Source organism: Eschrichtius robustus, chromosome 7 (assembly GCF_028021215.1).
Source record: "Eschrichtius robustus isolate mEscRob2 chromosome 7, mEscRob2.pri, whole genome shotgun sequence".
Lineage (NCBI taxonomy): Eukaryota > Metazoa > Chordata > Mammalia > Artiodactyla > Eschrichtiidae > Eschrichtius > Eschrichtius robustus.
In genome coordinates this window covers 102,401,461-102,421,266 of record NC_090830.1, presented here as the reverse complement: position 1 = coordinate 102,421,266, position 19,806 = coordinate 102,401,461, and positions in this window count along the sequence as shown.

The following is a 19,806-nucleotide window of genomic DNA, read 5'->3' as shown; positions in this document are numbered from 1 at the left end:
ATCACACACAGTAGTGTAAACTATAGTCAGCACGTGCTGTATGATACCCCTAGTACTTACTTTTTTTATAACTAGAAGCTAATACTTTTTGACCACCTTCTTCCAATTTCCCTTCCTCCCACCCCGATGACTTGTACTTTTAAGAAGCAAGGAGCTGACAAATTTAGCCTTAGATCAATATGCAAATGGCTCACATAACAATCAACAAGAAGATGCCAAAGTCTGTTCCTGACTCATTCTGTTCTCTCTTGAGAGCTGAGTGGTAGGCTCCAAACACTCTGGCATAAACCCAATAATCTCAGCAATTACTGTGCACACATGAGTGGCATGAGTCATCTTGGCTCAGGCAAGATGAAAGGTCTAACAACCACATTTTTCAGGTACTTTAAGCTCTTTTAAGCAAGGTTTTTGGGGTGTTCTGTTTTGTTTTGTTTTACCTGCATTGCATTTCTTCCCAGATTAGAAGGGTAGGTATTATAAGACCCATCCTAAAGATGAAGAAACTCAGGGCCAGCAAAGCCTTGCCCCCAAAGCATGTGATTCTCAAATGGCAGAGTCCAACTCAGTAGGAATGTCCCTCCCCTGCAACTTGCTTTACTCCATGTGAACTGTTTCTTATCCTTCCAAACTCAGATGCATCTCCTCTGAGAAGACTCCCCCAGGAAGAATTAGTCCCTCTCTTTTTCTGTGTACTCTCAAGTCTCTCTGGTCACCCTTGCATAGTGGTTCTGGTTGGAAGGAATTCTTTTTTTTTTTTTTTTTTATGGCTGTGTTGGGTCTTCGTTTCTGTGTGAAGGCTTTCTCTAGTTGCAGCAAGCGGGGGTCACTCCTCATCGCAGCACGTGGGCCTCTCACTATAGTGTCCTCTCCTGTTGCGGAGCACAGGCTCCAGATGCGCAGGCTCAGTAGCTGTGGCTCACAGGCCCAGCTGCTCCGCGGCATGTGGGATCCTCCCAGACCAGGGCTCGAACGCGTGTCCCCTGCATTAGCAGGCGGACTCTCAACCACTGCGCCACCAGGGAAGCCCTGGAAGGAATTCTTTATACACCCAAGGTGCTTAGTAGAGGACAGGGGTCAGCAAACTACATAATGCAGGCCAAATTCAACCCACTGCTTTTTGCACAACGCTTGAGCTAAGAATAGTTTATATTTTTAAAGAGTTTTAAAAGAAGAAGAAGAAAGAGGAGAAGAAGATGGAACAGAGTCTGTGTATGGTCTGTAAAGTCTAAAAAATGTCCTATCTTGTCCTTTACAGAAAATGTTTGTTGAGGCCAGAACAGCAGAGGCACATCATGGGTGACTGTATGAAGTCATTCATCATTGGGCTTCAGTCTGCCTCTCTGGCCGTCGTCTCACTAAACTTGATGCTCCAAACATATGGAACCAAGGATTCGTGCCATTGGTTCCATATAATAGACATTTTCCACACCTTCATATTCTTTGCTGATGGTGGGCCCTCTCTTTTGGCTTGCCTGATAGTGTGTGTGCGTGTGTGTGTGTGTGTGTGTGTGTGTGTATTTTGTCCTCCTTTCATTAACAAATTTACTGTTGGTATGGCAAATTTCATTTTGCTTTTCTTTACTATTCAGATACAGTTTAAATGCAAAGAAATGTACTGATCTTAAGTCTACATAGTTCAATAAAATCTGATAAACCATACACCCTATCAAGATATAGAACTTTTCCATCACCTCAGAAAGTTTTCTTCTGTTCCTTCCCAGTCAATTTTATTCCCCACCCCAAGCCAAGAGACAACCAATATTCTGCATTTCTATCTCCATAGATTAGTTTTGCCTGATATAGAGCTTCATGTAAATTGAAGGCTTTTCAGCCTGTTTTTGAGATTCATCCACTGGTGTGCTGGAACTGGCTGATATTGGTCCACAAGAGCTGAGTGCCGAATTTTTAGGAATTCTGAAAGTTAGAAACAAATACTATTTAAAATTAAATTGACATTCACAGAAAGATAGACAAGATGAAAAGGCAGAGGGTTATGTACCAGATGAAGGAACAAGATAAAACCCCAGAAAAACAACAGAATTAAATGGAGATAGACAATCTTCCAGAAAAATAATACAGAATAATGATAGTGAAGATGATCCAGGACCTCGGAAAAAGAATGGAGGCAAAGATCGAGAAGATGCAAGAAATGTTTAACAAAGGTCTAGAAGAATTAAAGAACAAACAAACAGAGATGAACAGTACAATAACTGAAATGAAAAATACACTAGAAGGAATCAATAGCAGAATAACTGAGGCAGAAGAACGGATAAGTGACCTGGAAGACAGAACGGTGGAATTCACTGCTGCGGAAAAGAATAAAGAAAAAAGAATGAAAAGAAATGAAGACAGCCTAAGAGACCTCTGGGACAACATGAAATGTACCAACATTAGCATTATAGGGGTCCTAGAAGGAGAAGAGAGAGAAAGGACCAGAAAAAATATTTGAAGAGATTACAGTCGAAAACTTCCCTAACATGGGAAAGGAAATAGCCGCCCAAGTCCAGGAAGCGCAGAAAGTCCCATACAGGATAAACCCAAGGAGAAACACGCCGAGACACATAGTAATCAAATTGTCAAAAATTAAAGACAAAGAAAAATTATTGAAAGCAGCAAGGGAAAAACGACAAATAACATACAAGGGAACTCCCATACGGTTAACAGCTGATTTCTCAGCAGAAACTCTACAAGCCAGAAGGGAGTGGCATGATATAGTTAAAGTGATGAAAGGGAAGAACCTACAACCAAGATTACACTACCCAGCAAGGATCTCATTCAGATTCGATGGAGAAATCAAAAGCTTTACAGACAAGCAAATGCTAAGAGAATTCAGCACCACCAAACCAGCTCTACAACAAATGCTAAAGGAACTTCTCTAAGTGGGAAACACAAGAGAAGAAAAGGACCTACAAAAACAAACCCAAAACAATTAAGAAAATGGTCATAGGAACATACATATCGATAATTACCTTAAATGTGAAAGGATTAAATGCTCCAACCAAAAGACACAGGCTTGCTGAATGGATACCAAAAAAAGACCCATATATATGCTGTCTACAAGAGACCCACTTCAGACCTAGGGACACATATAGACTGAAAGTGAGGGGATGGAAAAAGATATTCCATGCAAATGGAAATCAAAAGAAAGCTGGAGTAGCAATACTCATATCAGATAAAATAGACTTTAAAATAAAGAATGTTACAAGAGACAAGGAAGGACACTACATAATGATCAAGGGATCAATACAAGAAGAAGATATAACAATTATGAATATATATGCACCCAACATAGGAGCACCTCACTACATAAGGCAACTGCTAACAGCTATAAAAGAGGAAATTGACAGTAACACAATAATAGTGAGTGACTTTAACACCTCACTTACACCAATGGACAGATCATCCAAACAGAAAATTAATAAGGAAACACAAGCTTTAAATGGCACAATAGACCAGATAGATTTAATTGATATTTACAGGACATTCCATCCAAAAACAGCAGATTACAATTTCTTCTCAAGTGCACACGGAATATTCTCCAGGATAGATCATATCTTGGGTCACAAATCAAGCCTCGGTAAATTTAAGAAAATTGAAATCATATCAAGCATCTTTTCTGACCACAACGCTATGAGATTAGAAATCAATTACAGGGAAAAAAATGTAAAAAGCACAAGCACATGGAGGCTAAACAATATGTTACTAAATAACCAAGAGATCACTGAAGAAATCAAAGAGGAAATCAAAAAATACCTAGAGACAAATGACAATGAAAACACGACAATCCAAAACCTACGGGATGCAGCAAAAGCAGTTCTAAGAAGGAAGTTTATAGCTATACGAGCCTACCTCAAGAAACAAGAAGAATCTCAAATAAACAATCTGACGTTACACCTAAAGGAACTAGAGAAAGAAGAACAAACAAAACCCCAAAGTTAGTAGAAGGAAAGAAATCATAAGGATCAGAGCAGAAATAAATGAAACAGAAACAAAGAAAACAATAGCAAAGATCAATAAAACTAAAAGCTGGTTCTTTGAGAAGATAAACAAAATTGATAAACCATTAGCCAGAGTCATCAAGAGGGAGAGGACTCAAATCAAAAAAATTAGAAATGAAAAAGGAGAAGTTATAACAGATACTGCAGAAATACAAAGCATCCTAAGACACTACTACAAGCAACTCTATGCCAATAAAATGGACAACCTGGAAGAAATGGACAAATTCTTAGAAAGGTATAACCTTCCAAGACTGAACCAGGAAGAAATAGAAAATATGAACAGACCAATCACAAGTAATGAAATTGAAACTGTGATAAAAATCTTCCAACAAACAAAAGTCCAGGACCAGATGGCTTCACAGGTGAATTCTATCAAACATTTAGAGAAGCGCTAACACACATCCACCTCAGACTCTTCCAAAAAATTGCAGAGGAAGGAAAACTCCCAAACTCGTTCTATGAGGCCACCATCACCCTGATACCAAAACCAGACAAAGATACCACAAAAAATGAAAATTACAGACCAATATCACTGATGAATATAGATGCAAAAATCCTCAACAAAATACTAGCAAACAGAATCCAACAACACATTAAAAGGATCATACACCATGATCAAGTGGGATTTCCCAGGGATGCAAGGATTCTTCAACATATGCAAATCAATCAATGTGATACACCATATTAACAAATTGAAGAATAAAAACCATACGATAATCTCGATAGATGCAGAAAAAGCTTTTGACAAAATTCAACACCCATTTATGATAAAAACTCTCCAGAAAGTGGGCATAGAGGGAACCTACTTCAACATAATAAAGGCCATATATGACAAACCCACAGCAAACATCATTCTCAATGGTGAAAAACTGAAAGCATTTCCTCTAAGATCAGGAACAAGACAAGGATGTCCACTCTCACCACTATTATTCAACACAGTTTTGGAAGTCTTAGCCATGGCAATCAGAGAAGAAAAGGAAATAAAAGGAATATAAATTGGAAAAGAAGAAGGAAAACTGTCATTGTTTGCAGATGACATGATGCTATACATAGAGAATCCTAAAGATGCCACCAGAAAACTACCAGAGCTAATCAATGAATTTGGTAAAGTTGCAGAATACAAAATTAATGCACAGAAATCTCTTACATTCCTATACACTAATGATGAACAATCTGAAAGAGAAATGAAGGAAACACTCCCATTTACCACTGCAACAGAAAGAATAAAATACCTAGGAATAAACCTACCTAGGGAGACAAAAGACCTGTATGCAGAAAACTAGAAGACACTGATGAAAGAAATTAAAGATGATACCAACAGATGGAGCAATATACCATGTTCTTGGATTGGAAGAATCAATATTGTGAAAATGACTATACTACCCAAAGCAATCTACAGATTCCATGCAATCCATTTCAAATTACCAATGGCATTTTTTTTACAGAACTAGAACACAATATCTTAAAATTTGTATGGAGAAACAAAAGACCCCGAATAGCCAAAGCAATCTTGAGAAAAAACAAAAAAAAACGGAGCTGGAGGAATTAGACTCCCTGACTTCAGACTATACTACAAAGCTACAGTAATCAAAACAATATGGTACTGGCACAAAAACAGAAATATAGATCAATGGAACAGGATAGAAAGCGCAGAGATAAACCCACGCACCTATGGTCAACTAATCTATGACAAAGGAGGCAAGGATATACAATGGAGAAAAGACAATCTCTTCAATAAGTGGTGCTGGGAAAACTGGACAGCTACATGTTAAAGAATGAAATTAGAACACTCCCTAACACCATACACAAAAATAAACTCCAAATGGATTAGAAACCTAAATATAAGACCAGGCACTATAAAACTCTTAGAGGAAAACATAGGAAGAACACTCTTTGACATAAATCACAGCAAGATATTTTTTGATCTACCTCCTAGACTAATGGAAATAAAAACAAAAATAAACCAATGGGACCTAGTGAAACTTAAAAGTTTTTGCACAGCAAAGGAAACCATAAACAAGATGAAAAGACAACCCTCAGAATGGGAGAAAATATTTGCAAACGAAGCAACAGACAAAGGATTAATCTCCAAAATATAGAAGTGGCTCATGCAGCCCAATATCAAAAGGACAAACAACCCAATCCAAAAGTGGGCAGAAGACCTAAATAGACATTTCTCCAAAGAAGACATACAGATGGCCAAGAAGTACATGAAAAGCTGCTCAACGTCACTAATTATTAGAGAAATGCAAACCAAAACTACAATGAGGTATCACCTCACACCAGTTAGAATGGGCATAATCAGAAAATCTACAAACAACAAATGCTGGAGAGGGTGTGGAGAAAAGGGAACCCTCTTGCACTGTTGGTGGGAATGTAAATTGATACAGCCACTATGGAGAACAGTATGGCGGTTCCTTAAAGAACTAAAAATAGAATTACCATATGACCCAGCAATCCCACTACTGGACATATACCCAGAGAAAACCATAATTCAAAAAGACACATGCACCCCAATGTTCATTGCAGCACTATTTACAATGGCCAGGTCATGGAAGCAACCTAAATGCTCATTGACAGATGAATGGATAAAGAAGAAGTGGTACATATGTACAATGGAATATTACTCAGCCATAAAAAGGAATGAAATTGGGTCATTTCTAGAGACGTGGATGCATCTAGAGACTGTCATACAGAGTGAAGAAAGTTAAAAAGAGAAAAACAAATATCGTATATTAATGCATATATGTGGAACCTAGAAAATGGTACAGATGATCCGGTTTGCAGAGCAGAAATTGAGACACAGAAGTAGAGAAAAAACGTATGGACACCAAGGGGGGAAAGCGGTGGGGGGTTGGGGGGGTGGTGTGATGAATTGGGAGATTGGGATTGACATGTATATACTGATGTGTATAAAATGGATGACAAATAAGAAAAAAAAATTTTTTAATAAATAAAAAGCAATATAATAAATAAAAATTAAATTAAATTATATAAACTTACAATTAAATAAATTATATTCAAAAACAAAGATAGTCAAAACACATCATTTCCTAATATTTTACTGCATTTCACTACTATCTATTCTCTTCAGGTTATTTACATCCATCCTTTCTGTATAGCAGTTGTGCTACTGTGCCTTTCTTCCCAATTCTGGGCTCAGCGTCATTACATTGGTAGCTGGAAATTGGACATCATAGCAGTAATAATAGCATGAAAATAAGAAAATATTACAAATCAGAACTTTTTCTACTTGCTGTTAGAAAGCCAGTTATTAAGCATTTACCAGCACACCACTAGATACATCTATGTGCTTGCACGTGTCAATAGCTCATTCCTTTTTTTTTAATAAATTTTATTTTATTTGTTCTTTTTTAGTTTTGGCTGCGTTGGGTCTTTGTTGCTGCATGCAGGCTTACCCTAGTTGCGGCAAGCGGGAGCTACTCTTCGTTGCGGTGCGCAGGCTTCTCGTTATAGTGCCTCCTCTTCATTGTGGAGCACAGGCTTTAGGCACAGGGGCTTCAGTAGTTGTGGCACTTGGGCTCTGTATTTGTGGCTTGCGGGCTCTAGAGCGCAGGCTCAGTAGTTGTGGCACACGGGCTTAGTTGCTCCACGGCATGTGGGATCCTCCTGGACCAGGGCTTGAACCTGTGTCCCCTGCACTGGCGGGCAGATTCTTAACCACTGCACTACCAGGGAAGTCCCGCTCATTCCTTTTTATTGCTAAATAGTACTCCATTGTAACTTTATATTACAATTAGTTTTTACTGTTTATGGATATTTTTATTGTTTCCATTTTTTACTGGTATGAGTAAAGCTGCTATGAACATTCTTCTATGAGCATTTCTGTTGACTTGTATTCCCATTTATTTTGGAGTTCTCATTTTGTTTTGTGTTTCTATTATTTCAGAGAATTGAAGAGTAGGTGTATGTTTGATTTTGTAAGAAACTGTCACACTTTTTCCAAAGAGGCTGTACCATTTTACAATTCCATCAGCAATTTATGAGCATTCCAGTTGCTCCACATTCTTAATTACATCAGTTTTATTTCTGCCATTCTATTAGGTGTGTAGTGCTAACCCACTGGATTTTTCATTTCCCTGATCACTAATAATGTTAAGAACTCTTTCATGTGTTTATTGGCCATGTGTATATCTTTTATTATGAGGTTTCATATAAAGAAGATATAGAAAGTTTCATCAACTCCAGAATTTCACTTGTTCCTCAATTCTTTGCCTGGTTTTGGTATCAGAGTTATACTGTCTCATAAAAGAATTTGGTAACTATTAGTTCCCCCTCTGTTCTCTGAGTTAGTGTAAGATTGGTATTATTTTTCCCTTAAACATTTGACAGAACTCACAAAAAAATGCATCCGGGCCCAGAATTTTTCACATGGTAAGGTTTTTAACAAGAAATTTAAATTTTTTTGTAGGCAACTCAGATTATAGGGTTCTTCTCGTGTCAGTTTCAATAATTTGTGTCTATCAAGGAATTTGTTTTGTCTAAATTGTTTAATTTACTGGCATGAAGTTGTTCATAACATTCCTTTACATTCCTTTCAGTGACTGTAAGTCTCTAATGATATTCCATTCTTTTATTCCTGATATTGGTTATTAAAAGTCAATCTAGATAGATGTTTATCAATTTTACTGATCTTTTTAAGAACCAACTTTCGTTTTGATAATTTTGTCTGCTCTTTGTCTATTTTCTATTTCAACGTTTCCACTCATATTCTTATTATTTCCTTTCTTTTATTTATTTGGGCTTCATTTGCTCTGACTTTTCTAACTTCTTAATGTTGGAAACTTAGAACTTTATGCCAAACTTTCTTTCTTTTCCGATAAAAGTACTAAAAGCCAAAAATTTCTCCTAAGCATGCTTTAGCTGCATCCCACAAATTTTGATATGTTAGTTTTTACTTTCAAAATTCCCATTGATTTCCTTTTTTCCTATTAGTTAGGGAAAATGCTGCTTAATTTCAAATATTCAAGGATTTTCTAGATATCTTTTAGTTATTGGTTTCTAATTTGTGGTCAGAGAACATAGTCTGTATGATTTCAATCCTTTGAAATGTAATGACATTTTTAAATTACTTACTGTATAGTCTACCTTGATGAATGGTCCATACATATTTGAAAAGAATGTGTACTTTACAGCTGTTAAGTACAGTTTCTATAAATATCAACTAGGTTAAGTGGGTTGTTAGTGTTGTTCAAATCTTCTGCATCTTTACAGGTATTTTTTGGTGTTGAATTCTCCGATGGTAATTGTGCATTTGTCTGTTTTTCCCTTAAGTTCTTTCAATTTTTTTCTTTCTGTATTTTGAAACTCTGTTACACAGTTAGGACTGTGATGTCTTCTAAATGCACTGCCCATCATAAGAGTTATAAAATGTTCCCTTTATCTTTACTCATACCCTTTTTCTGGGTCTGATGTTAACATACACACGCTAGTTTTCATTCTTTCTCTTTGTAGAGAATATTGTTTCCATCCTGTTCCTTTTCATCTATCTGTGCCTTTATACTTAACATGTGTCTGTTACAAATATATAATGGGATCCTGCTTGTAATCCAGTTTATTATTCTCTACCTTTTAATTTAAGCAGCCATTTGTCTATGGCAAGAGTACCCCTATTCTTTCTTTTTTTTTAAGGATTTAATTTTATTTTATTTTTGGCTGTGTTGGGTCTTCATTGCTGCACGTGGGCTTTCTCTAGTTATGGCAAGCGGGGGCTACTCTTCGTTGCGGTGCGCGGGCTTCTCGTTGTGGTGGCTTCTCTTGTTGCAGAACGCGTGCAGCCTTCAGTAGTTGTGGCACATGTGCTCAGTAGTTGTGGCTTGCAGGCTCTAGAGTGCAGGCTCAGTAGTTGTAGCACACGGGCTTAGTTACTCCACGGCATGTGGGATCTTCCCGGACCAGGGCTCGAACCTGTGTCCCCTGCATTGGCAAGCGGATTCCTATCCACTGTGCCACAGGGGATGCCCCAAGTAGCCCTATCCTTAAGGTATGATCTTTCTGGGCCCTTAGCTGTATGTCTGGAATGTTTGGCAAGGCCTCCCACTCTAGCTTTTCAGAGCTCCACTACCTCCCAGCACCAGGGAACCCTTGGAATCTCCAGTTGGCTCACAGCCCCTAGCAGCTATTTTCTGCCAGGTATCATAGAGACTCATCTTGCACATGCACAACTTAAAATCTGTCCCAAGACTGAAGAGAACCCCTATGCAGATTTCTGGAAGTCCTTTTCTAGGCAGTTTCCTCCTCTCGGGTACCCTGCCCCGCCAATTCCAATCATCCAAGAGCACCAAACTCTGATCCCTGTTTATTCTTCCCATTGAGACTACAGATCTCCACGTGGATTCTCCTTCCTTGTGCAGAGGTTTGGAAAGTGTACCCAAGCAAAAAGTTGAGGTGAACAGGAAGCTCACATCATGCATTTCCCTATTCTCAAGAATCTATCCCCATGGTTTTAAACAGTTGATTCATATCATTTTCACAGTTTTATATTTTCTTATAACAAGAGGATAAATCTGTTACCTCATCATGGCCAGAAAAGGAAGTCGGTATCTTCTGATCTTTTGAGATTCAGCTCAAGACTTTCCCTATCCCTAGTCCTCTGTTTGGTTCCCAAACTCTACATTATACATAATTTTTTGTAGTTTCATTTATACACATCCCTGCCATTACCTCTTAGGGTGTGAGCCCTTTGTGAGAGTGGACATTGGCTAGCATGGTATGGAACATACTAGGCATTCAAAAAATGCACTGGAATGGTTTTTTAAATAAATTGGATAAATGCTTTCTGCTTAAGCCATGGCATCCCTATTTATAGAATTAACATAAGTGTCCCACATATATGAAAACTCTTTGAACCAGCTGAGAAAAAGGATGGAAAAAAATTGGACACTAGAACCTCAAGATTTACACAAAGGGACAAAGATACTGCCCTTGGTCTGAGAGAATAAGGCCCAGTTAACAGGAAACTTGCCCTCATGTAGGAATGAGCTGGGAGGCCTGGGTTGTGTTCTGGGACTCTGGGACTGAATGGCTAAAGGGAGAGGAAATTTGCTTTTGCTTCAAGGAGAGAGAGCTGTCTTTCAAAGTTGCTCTGACCCAACCCTGAGAACTTGTTCACACTACTTATTAGAGATTAAAAACTGAAATAGCTAAGAAAAAAAAAAACGATACAAATGAACTTATGTAGAAAACAGAAATAGACCCACAGACATAGAAAACAAACTTATGGTTACCAAAGGGGAAAGGCGGTGGGGGGGATAAATGAGGAGTTTGGGGTTGACACATACACACTACTATATATAAAATAGAAAACAAACAAGGACCTACTGTACAGCACAGGGAACTCTACTCAATATTTTGTAATAACCTATAAGGGAAAAGAATCTGAAAAAGAATATGTATATATATATATGTGTGTGTTTGTGAATCATTTTGCTGTACTCCTGAAACTAACACAACGTTGTAAATCAACTATACTTCAATTTTTTAAAAAACTGAAAAAGCAAGTACAGCTGTCACATAGGCGTTTAGAGGTAAAGACTCTTGAGATGGATTTTGCTCAACTTCTAATGCTTGTCTAGCACTTAGTATTTGCTAGGAAGATTATTGTTGAATAAATTAATGAGTGACTAAACAAGTGAAGAAATATTTAAACCTTACTTCCAGAAATGAGGAGCCGGGCTCTAGGTGTGCAGCCAAGCAGCAATCATCTCCTCCATCTGGGGGCTGCTTTAGAGCCCCCAGAGTGCTTTCTCATGCAGCATTGCCCAGTGACCTGCACTGGAACAATGGAAGACAACCTTTATTAAACTACTCTGTTCAATTCAGAATTGAACAAAACCTAGTGAACTCAGAGAGGTCTACAGAAGAGCAATTTTTAAAAAAAAAGGATTAAGCAGACATTCTGAGGAAAGGTTAAAAGAATAAAGATTATTTCAGCTAGAAGAACAGAAGGTGACTATAAATTTTCAAGCGATGAAAGAGTATCATACAAAGAGTGGCAGTTAGCCATGAGCCCATTCCACTGAGCACAGAAGAGAAGAACTGACAATCCGAAGAGGGAGAGATTTGCATTAAATCTAAGGAAGAAATGGGAGGAACTGTGCTTTAGGACTAGTAAGAATAATCAGACATATGGATTTAAGGAAGTCTGTGTTTACATGACACATATAATGCATATTCATTAAGTTCTGTTTGAAGTCAGAGAGTTCTTATTTTTCAGAGTGATTTTTATGTCACAGTTCTACATATGTGGAAATTTCTTTGTAATGTAAGGCAGTATTTGGACAGGAGATTACCATAAAATGAAACTGGATTTTTTAGTGTACCACAACCTGAGCACCCTTAGGAGACACCTGTCTTATTCTCACTTCTATTTTACTGTGAATAATAACATTACGGAGATGTCAGTGAGTTTCTACCATAAAATTCGTGATCGTCAGGCTAATGAGCCTGTAGCTGTCTACATATTTGTTATGCTTTGGGAAAGAAACAGTTATCTAGTTTTGCATAAAAACATATGCTACTGAAAAGAGCCTCAAAAACAGTTGATGAGACACAGATTTGACTGGGGCAACGAAAACAAGAATAAGTGATTTCACACTGGAGAGAAAAACATCAAATTTCCAATCAATTAAATCTAGGAAATGGAAAAAAATTCAGACTACTTTGGCACTGGGTAAGCCAAACATTAGAAAGATTATCTGAATCTTTTTATATTTCATCCAGATGTTCTGAAACCCAAAAATGTTGGCCAAGAGAGAATTTAAAACCAGTATAAAATTTTAAAAAGTCTTGGAGACAAAACACCTACTAGACTTTATTAAAAGATGCAGAGTGTTGTGAGGATTTAAAGAAGTAATCATTGGACTTCCCTGGAGGTCCAGTGGTTAAGACTCCATGCTTCCACTGCAGGGGGCACGGGTTTGATCCCTGGTCAGGGAACTAAGATCCCACATGCCACGTGGCACAGCCAAAAAAATAAAATAAAGAAGTAATCATAAAATTCTGTGAGGTACAAATGGTTAGAAGTCTTTTCTGCAATGGCAGCTTTTGGATCATTGAAGGATGCTGGAATGTTATTAGGGCAGTAACAATGCTGGAGACGTACAAAGTAATAGAAGGACAACCAAGGCTTTATTTGGGAACCAGAGACCATTTCATTTGTCTGAACTTCATGGTATATATAATTGTTGGGAGCTACAGAGATCAATTGGAAGCAGAAAGGGGAAACCCTGAATCACCTATCCAAGGCATTATAAGAATTATACTACCCATTATACAGTGGGTAGTATGCCTAAGTCACAATGGGCAAAGAGCTTTCATCTTGAATACCACCTCCCATGAATCAATAAAGAACCAGAATGGCTTGCTGAGAAGGATTCTGAGGTCCTGTCTCTGCACAGTGTGAAAAATACTGTGATTAGTTAATGATGTCTGCCGTGGCCACTAAAAAGTGTGCTAGTACAGATTCCCCAGGGGTTTAGTTATGTCAACTCCATGGACTCTTTTAGTGATTTGAGATTCTAAGATTCTAGATTCTAAGCTTCCATGCACTCTGAAAAGCATGTGTTTTTATTGAAGACATCATCTATTTCTCAGTTTTTTAAAGTTAGTTTCCTTTTTTATTTTGCAAAGAGTATAAGAGCCAGGCAGTTGATTTGGTCTTAAGTATCTTAACTCATTGAAATTCTGTTACAGTAATAAGAAGGTGAAAGAGAGAGGAAAAAAAATTGGAGAAGGCCAACTTCTGTTGAATGGAATGTCTGAAAAACACCTATAGTTTTCTTTTTCTCTGAGCTTGCTGTATGTATTGCATTATCTTCGACAAGTGGTGTAGGAAGAGAAAAAGGAATCACGCTGCCTAGTGGCCACTCCATCTACTCTCCTTGCCACTGAAAGAGACCTGTTTGACACAGGCGCCAGGACTCAGCTTTTCTAAACAGAAACTACTGGGGGGAAAAAAGCAAAGGAAACACTTCCCACACAAAGGATGTGTTGGTTCTGGAAGGTCCTTCTCAGATGCCAATAAAAAGAAGACTATCTTTTAGTTAGCTTAATTCTTCAGGTATCAGAAATGTTAAAAACAATAAAGTTTACAGAATCATAGACTGGGTGAAATTGCGTGCATGGACATCCTTTGAACCATTCAAATTCAAAATAGCAAGACACGAGTTTTGGTTCTCACATTTTTCCTCTAGAGGTCTTAAGTTCTTTCAGAATTGGAATTCAATCTTTAGTGTTTACCTACGGAAAGTCAAAATAATAACCGAATATCAAGGCATGTCAGCTTGTCCCCTCTTTCCCCATCTCCTCCACCACTCACTTTCAGCTTCAGAAAGCAGAACAATGGACAGTACAAAACACTCTTGGGAAAACCCACTGGGTGTCACACATGAAAAGAATCTATGTAAGTCCAGTTACCTGGATGCAGGAATCATGAAAGCTCACCTCCTCAGGGCTCAACTAAGCACTGTGCACAGCAGATTTAACTGTCAGCTTAGAATGCCACTTCACCAAAATGGGAAAAGCCTGATGGAGGTGGGTGTCCGCCCATGACTCGGTGGGGGCGGGGAGGTCTGCTCATTGACTCAATACTCATGTTTATTTAAAACATGTCCTGAAACTACACAGTATGCTTGATGCTGTGCTGCGAAGATGAGACATGAGGTGTCCTGAGATCAGGGAGCTCCCAGTGTACTGGAGGAAGTAGAAACACACACCTGAAATAGTCCAGTGCAACGCAAGAATCGTCGTCACTGTGCCTGGGCACTCCTGGGTGGTCTTTTGGGGCAGAAAAGGCCAGAGCTGTGGAAGATATTTCAGAAGTGAATATTCAACACCTGACCTCAAAATCAGGTCAGGATGTCTTCTTTAATACTGCCGTACAAACACACTCAACATCCAAAATTTAGGCATAGGAATTTCATCTAAATGATGGAATATATTGCACTTTTTAAACATTTTAAGTTTCATACATGTATTTACACACATATATATATGTTGTGTATATACATATACGCATGTGTGAAGAGATATATATATATCTACACACATGCATATATATATATATATATAGATATTTTTTTTTTTTTTTAATGGACAGGGAAAATAACCAAGAACATAAAATAAGAAAAATTATAACAGGATAAAAACTGTGTGTGTGTGTGTGTGTGTGTGTGTGTATATATATATAATAACAATATTGTTTTGGATCAGTCTCAGCCTATTGATAGTGATGCCACTGACCAGAAATGCCTGGGGACATTAAACTGGGCCTGTACTACTTGTGGCGAGCCCCACAGACATTTCCTTTTTGGAGCCAATATTTTGGTTGGACTGACTGTTGTGGTTCTTATTGTAATTGCAAGACACCCTCAGCAATAACTATCAGGGAATTTTGAAAACTCAAGACTTATTACTCACATGTCCTGGAAGGTATATGGTACACCTGAGACCACACAGAGAGGTCACAGGTAGACAGAGAGAGAGAAAGAGAAAGGACCTGGAGTTCTGCCTTTATTGGGGTCAAGGGTGGGGTGCCTAGTGTTTCACGTGTTCACTCTTTACTGGTGAATTTAAAACATAAGATCCAACGGAAGCAATCTAAGTGTGTATTGACAGATGAATGGAGAAAGATGTGGTATATATATACAATGGAATATTACTCCCCATAAAAAAGAATGAAATAATGTCACTTGCAGCAACACGGACGGACTTAAGGATTACCATACTAAGTGAACTAAGCCAGAGAAAGACAAATACTGTATGATTTCACTTATATGTGGAATCTCAAAAACAACACAAATGAACAAACATAACAAAACAGAAACTGAGTCACAGATACAGAGAACAAAGAGGTGGTTGCCAGTGGGAAGGGGTATAAGTGAAATAAGTGAGGGAAATTAAGAGGTACAAACTTCCAGTTACAAAATAAATGAATCACAGGGATGAAATGTACAGCATGGAGAATATAGTCAATAATTATGTAATATTTTTGTACGGTGAAAAAGATAGTCAAAAGGTACAATCTTCCAGTTACAAGATAAATCAGTACTAGGCATACAATGTACAATATGATTAATATAACTAACACTGCTGTATGTTATACATGAAAGTTGTTAAGAGAGTGAACCCTAAGATTTCTCATCACAAGAAAAAAATATATTTTCTTTTCTTTTATTTTGCATCTATATGAGATGATGGATGTCCACTAAACTTATTGTGATAATCATTTCATGACGTATAGAAGTCAAATCATTATGCTGTAGACCTTAAATTCATGCAGTGGTGTATGTCAATTATATCTCAATAAAACTGGGGGAAAAAGAATATTTAGAACAGGATGATAAAGAACACATCACATTTAAAGAGTTGTGAGATGTAACTACAATAATAGAGATAAATATATCTTAAATGAGCAAATCCAAAGAACAGTGCAATTGAAGTAAGCATTCAACAAATGGCTAGTAAAAAAGAAAGACATAATTTTTTAAAAGATGAGAACATATGACAAAAACAGGAAAGAAGAAAACAATAAAGGTACTCAATAAAACAAAAACTACAACAGAAAAACTAAATCAAGAAAAAAAAAGAGATAAAGCATAAAAATCCCCAGAAGACCCTGTGAATCAAGAGTCACAACTCACTTGTGGAAGAAAAGACTACAGAAGAACCTTACTCTCCCTCCAGAATCTTGTATTTTTGAACTTTGTTATTATTTCTGAGATAGGCTGGGACCTGGGACCTGAGATCCTTTACCGGAGTACTTGCACCTGAACAAACATCTCCTCCATCTCCTAGAGCAGCAGCATGCAAAGAAACTATAAGGAACCAAAAATAACTGCGCACATGAGCAGATGGGGCAAATTATGAACAACAAGGTACAAAAAGGCCATAAACCAACTGCCACTTTTGAGGTGCAAAAGCAGGGTACTGCATTATAATCCCTGCACACAGTACCACCAAGGGGGTGGGCAGAACACCTAAGCCACCCCTGCAGCTCAACCCACTGATCTGCCCCTACCCTTACCCCATTTAAGGAACCAGCTCCCAGGGAGCAAACAAGGGCACCTGTTTCTTATTTTCTCGCCCTTGTGCTGCAGCATGAGTGCCTGAATTCCTCCTCTGGCCTCTTATCAATTTCTATTAATTAAAGGGTCCAAGAACCTAAGTCGGTAACATTTCTATCAATGACACAAGGAAAGGTGAAGAATTTCTGTCTATGTCCCTGCAGTTAATAAAAATACCTAATAAGTTCAATACACCCCTTCAAAAAAAACAAACCATTAAGATCCAGGATTAAAGCGCAGGAAGGAAAAGCGTGGTCAGTCAAAAGGTCAGTTATCTAGGGCAACCAGAGCTTTCTAAAAAAAGGGGAAACTTCATGGGTGGAAGGGGTCTGGCTCTTTATCTAGCTGTGTAGCTGGCAATGTGTTTGTTGGAGATGTATATCTTTGAAGTGGATGCCTCAGCAATCAAAAGCTTAATGTCAGGCACAGTTACAATCAAAAAAAGCAAGTAAGATCTCAACGATAAATTTCTAGCACGACACATAACCCAGCTGGATGTTTTCCTTCCCCAAATTTCTGGATATAGCTGACTCACCCCTGTCAGTCCACCACAGACTGTATAAGTACAAACGCCCGCCCCGAGATTTCTGCAGCTTCACGTGGGTTTCTGTGCTCATGGCCTGCTGAGTTCCCTCTTCCCAGACTCCGTGTTTATGCTGCTTGCTTTGATCTAGACCTGAAATTAACACCTCCGCACCGCACCCCCAAAATACCCATTCACACAATGCAACAAATGTTCTTTAAATTTGTTGCAAAAAAAAAAAAAGCCAGGTCATCCAGCCTCCTCCCACCTCTGAATCCCCTTTGTCAAAGGACACCCGGTCCCCACACCCCCATCTCTCTCCTTCTTGCAAGATGTTCTCCAGAAAATGTACCAGTTTATTTTTCTCAAAAAAGAAAAGAACCAGAAAATGTACCAGTTTATTTTCTCAAAAAAAGAAGAGAAAGAAAAAAGAATTTCACCCCAAAGATGAATGCCGATGCCAGCTGTTACTTAATTTAAAAAAAGAAAAAAAGAATTCAACTCATTACACACTAAAATGCTAACAGAGAAATTCTTTAGTTCAGGGATTGTGGGCAATTTTTTTTTTTTTTTTTTTTTTTTTTTTTGTCTGTGGTCTTCTGTATTTTCCAAATTTTCTGTATATTCGTTTCGAAATAAATAACACAAAAGGAAAATGGTGTTGTTTAAAGTACTCACTTGTGAAGAGGGTGTGAAGGCCTCCATGGGCGAGGAAGGTGGAGGCCCCCCCCTCCCCCCGCACAGGCCGGCTGCCGAGGGGCTGGTGAGTCGGCCAAGCACGCCCCCTAGTGGGAGAGCCCGTCGGCGCCCTCCGCTTTCCAGGGCCTGTGAAAGCTGCCCTTGCAAAGGTCACCCAATCTCCAGCTTCCACAGCCAATGAATGACCTTTTCTCAGCCTCATCCTTTTGGGCTTGCCCCTACTGACAGGAAAGGGGGAGGCCGTCTCATTCTGGGTGTACAGGAAGCCAGGAGGGAGCGCCTGGCGTCCAGGAGGGTGCAGGGCGGAGAGCCGCAGTGCAGAGCCGGCTTCCTCACAGGCTGTGGTCACCTCGTGCATTGCTCAACCTTAGTTGCAAGAGCGCGGCTGCAGGCAGCTCAGCATCACAGCAGCTGAATAGCTCCAACAGAGCAGTTTGCCTATTTGGGGCTACATATTAAAAGGCCCTGTTTCATTTTGTGTGTTTCCTAAACTTTAATTTGCAGCCTTAATCGTTTTCAGGATTCTTTGGCACAGGCTTGCCGCTGTTTGCTAAAGTAAGCGGCACCCCTCGGGCCTCCCCACTGTCTCGCTCAGCAGCCCAGGGCAGGGAAGGGGGCGTGAGCCTCGAATTAGTTGGGGAGGAGCGTATACACTCCAGCGGGCCCGGGAGAGATATTTCTCTGGTGAGTCCTGCTTTGGAAAGGTATCCTGCACCCCAACCCACATACACCCCAGCACTGCCCTGCAGGTGACTTCCCTCTGGGGCTGCTCTAGACTTCCCAGGTATCTGATCTTCTCCCCTTAGCTCTCTCCTCCCTATGTCACAGCCTCAAAGATGCTCTCTGCGATTTTACAGTTTGCACCCAACCTCTGCTCCAACTGGGAAGGGGTGGGGTTTACCCATTGTTCCCTCAACACCCCCTGAACTTTGGCCTCTGGGCCTTGGCTCCCCTCAGGTCCTGCCACTCAAAACACTTCCTGCTCTCCCGGGTCTGTGGGACTCAAGCTGAGACAGGCTGGGACCTGGGACCCAGGACCCTTTGCTGCAGTGCTTGCACCTGGACAAAGGTCTCCTTCAGCAACAGAATACAAAGAAACTATAAGGGAATAAAAATACCTGCGTGCATGCACAGTTGGGGCAAATTATGGACAATAAGATACAAAAAGACCAAAAATCCAACTTCCACTTCTGAAGGGCCGGGAGCAAAAGCAGGGTATTGTGCATGCGCCCTGCACACACCTAAGCCACCCCTCCGGCCTGACCCCTGGACACACCCCTACCCTCACCCCATATAAGGCAAAAGCCCCCGCCCCCGTCAGGGAACGAGCAAGGAAACTGTCCCTTGTTTTCGCTCCCCCACTGCTGCAGCAGGGGCCCCACTAAAGCCTTGCCTGAATTTCTTGTCTGGCCTCTCATCAATTTCTATTGATTAAGGAAGGCCAAGAACCCTGGTCAGTAACAAAGCCACAGATCTTTAATAAAGGTTGCCTCCACAGTTC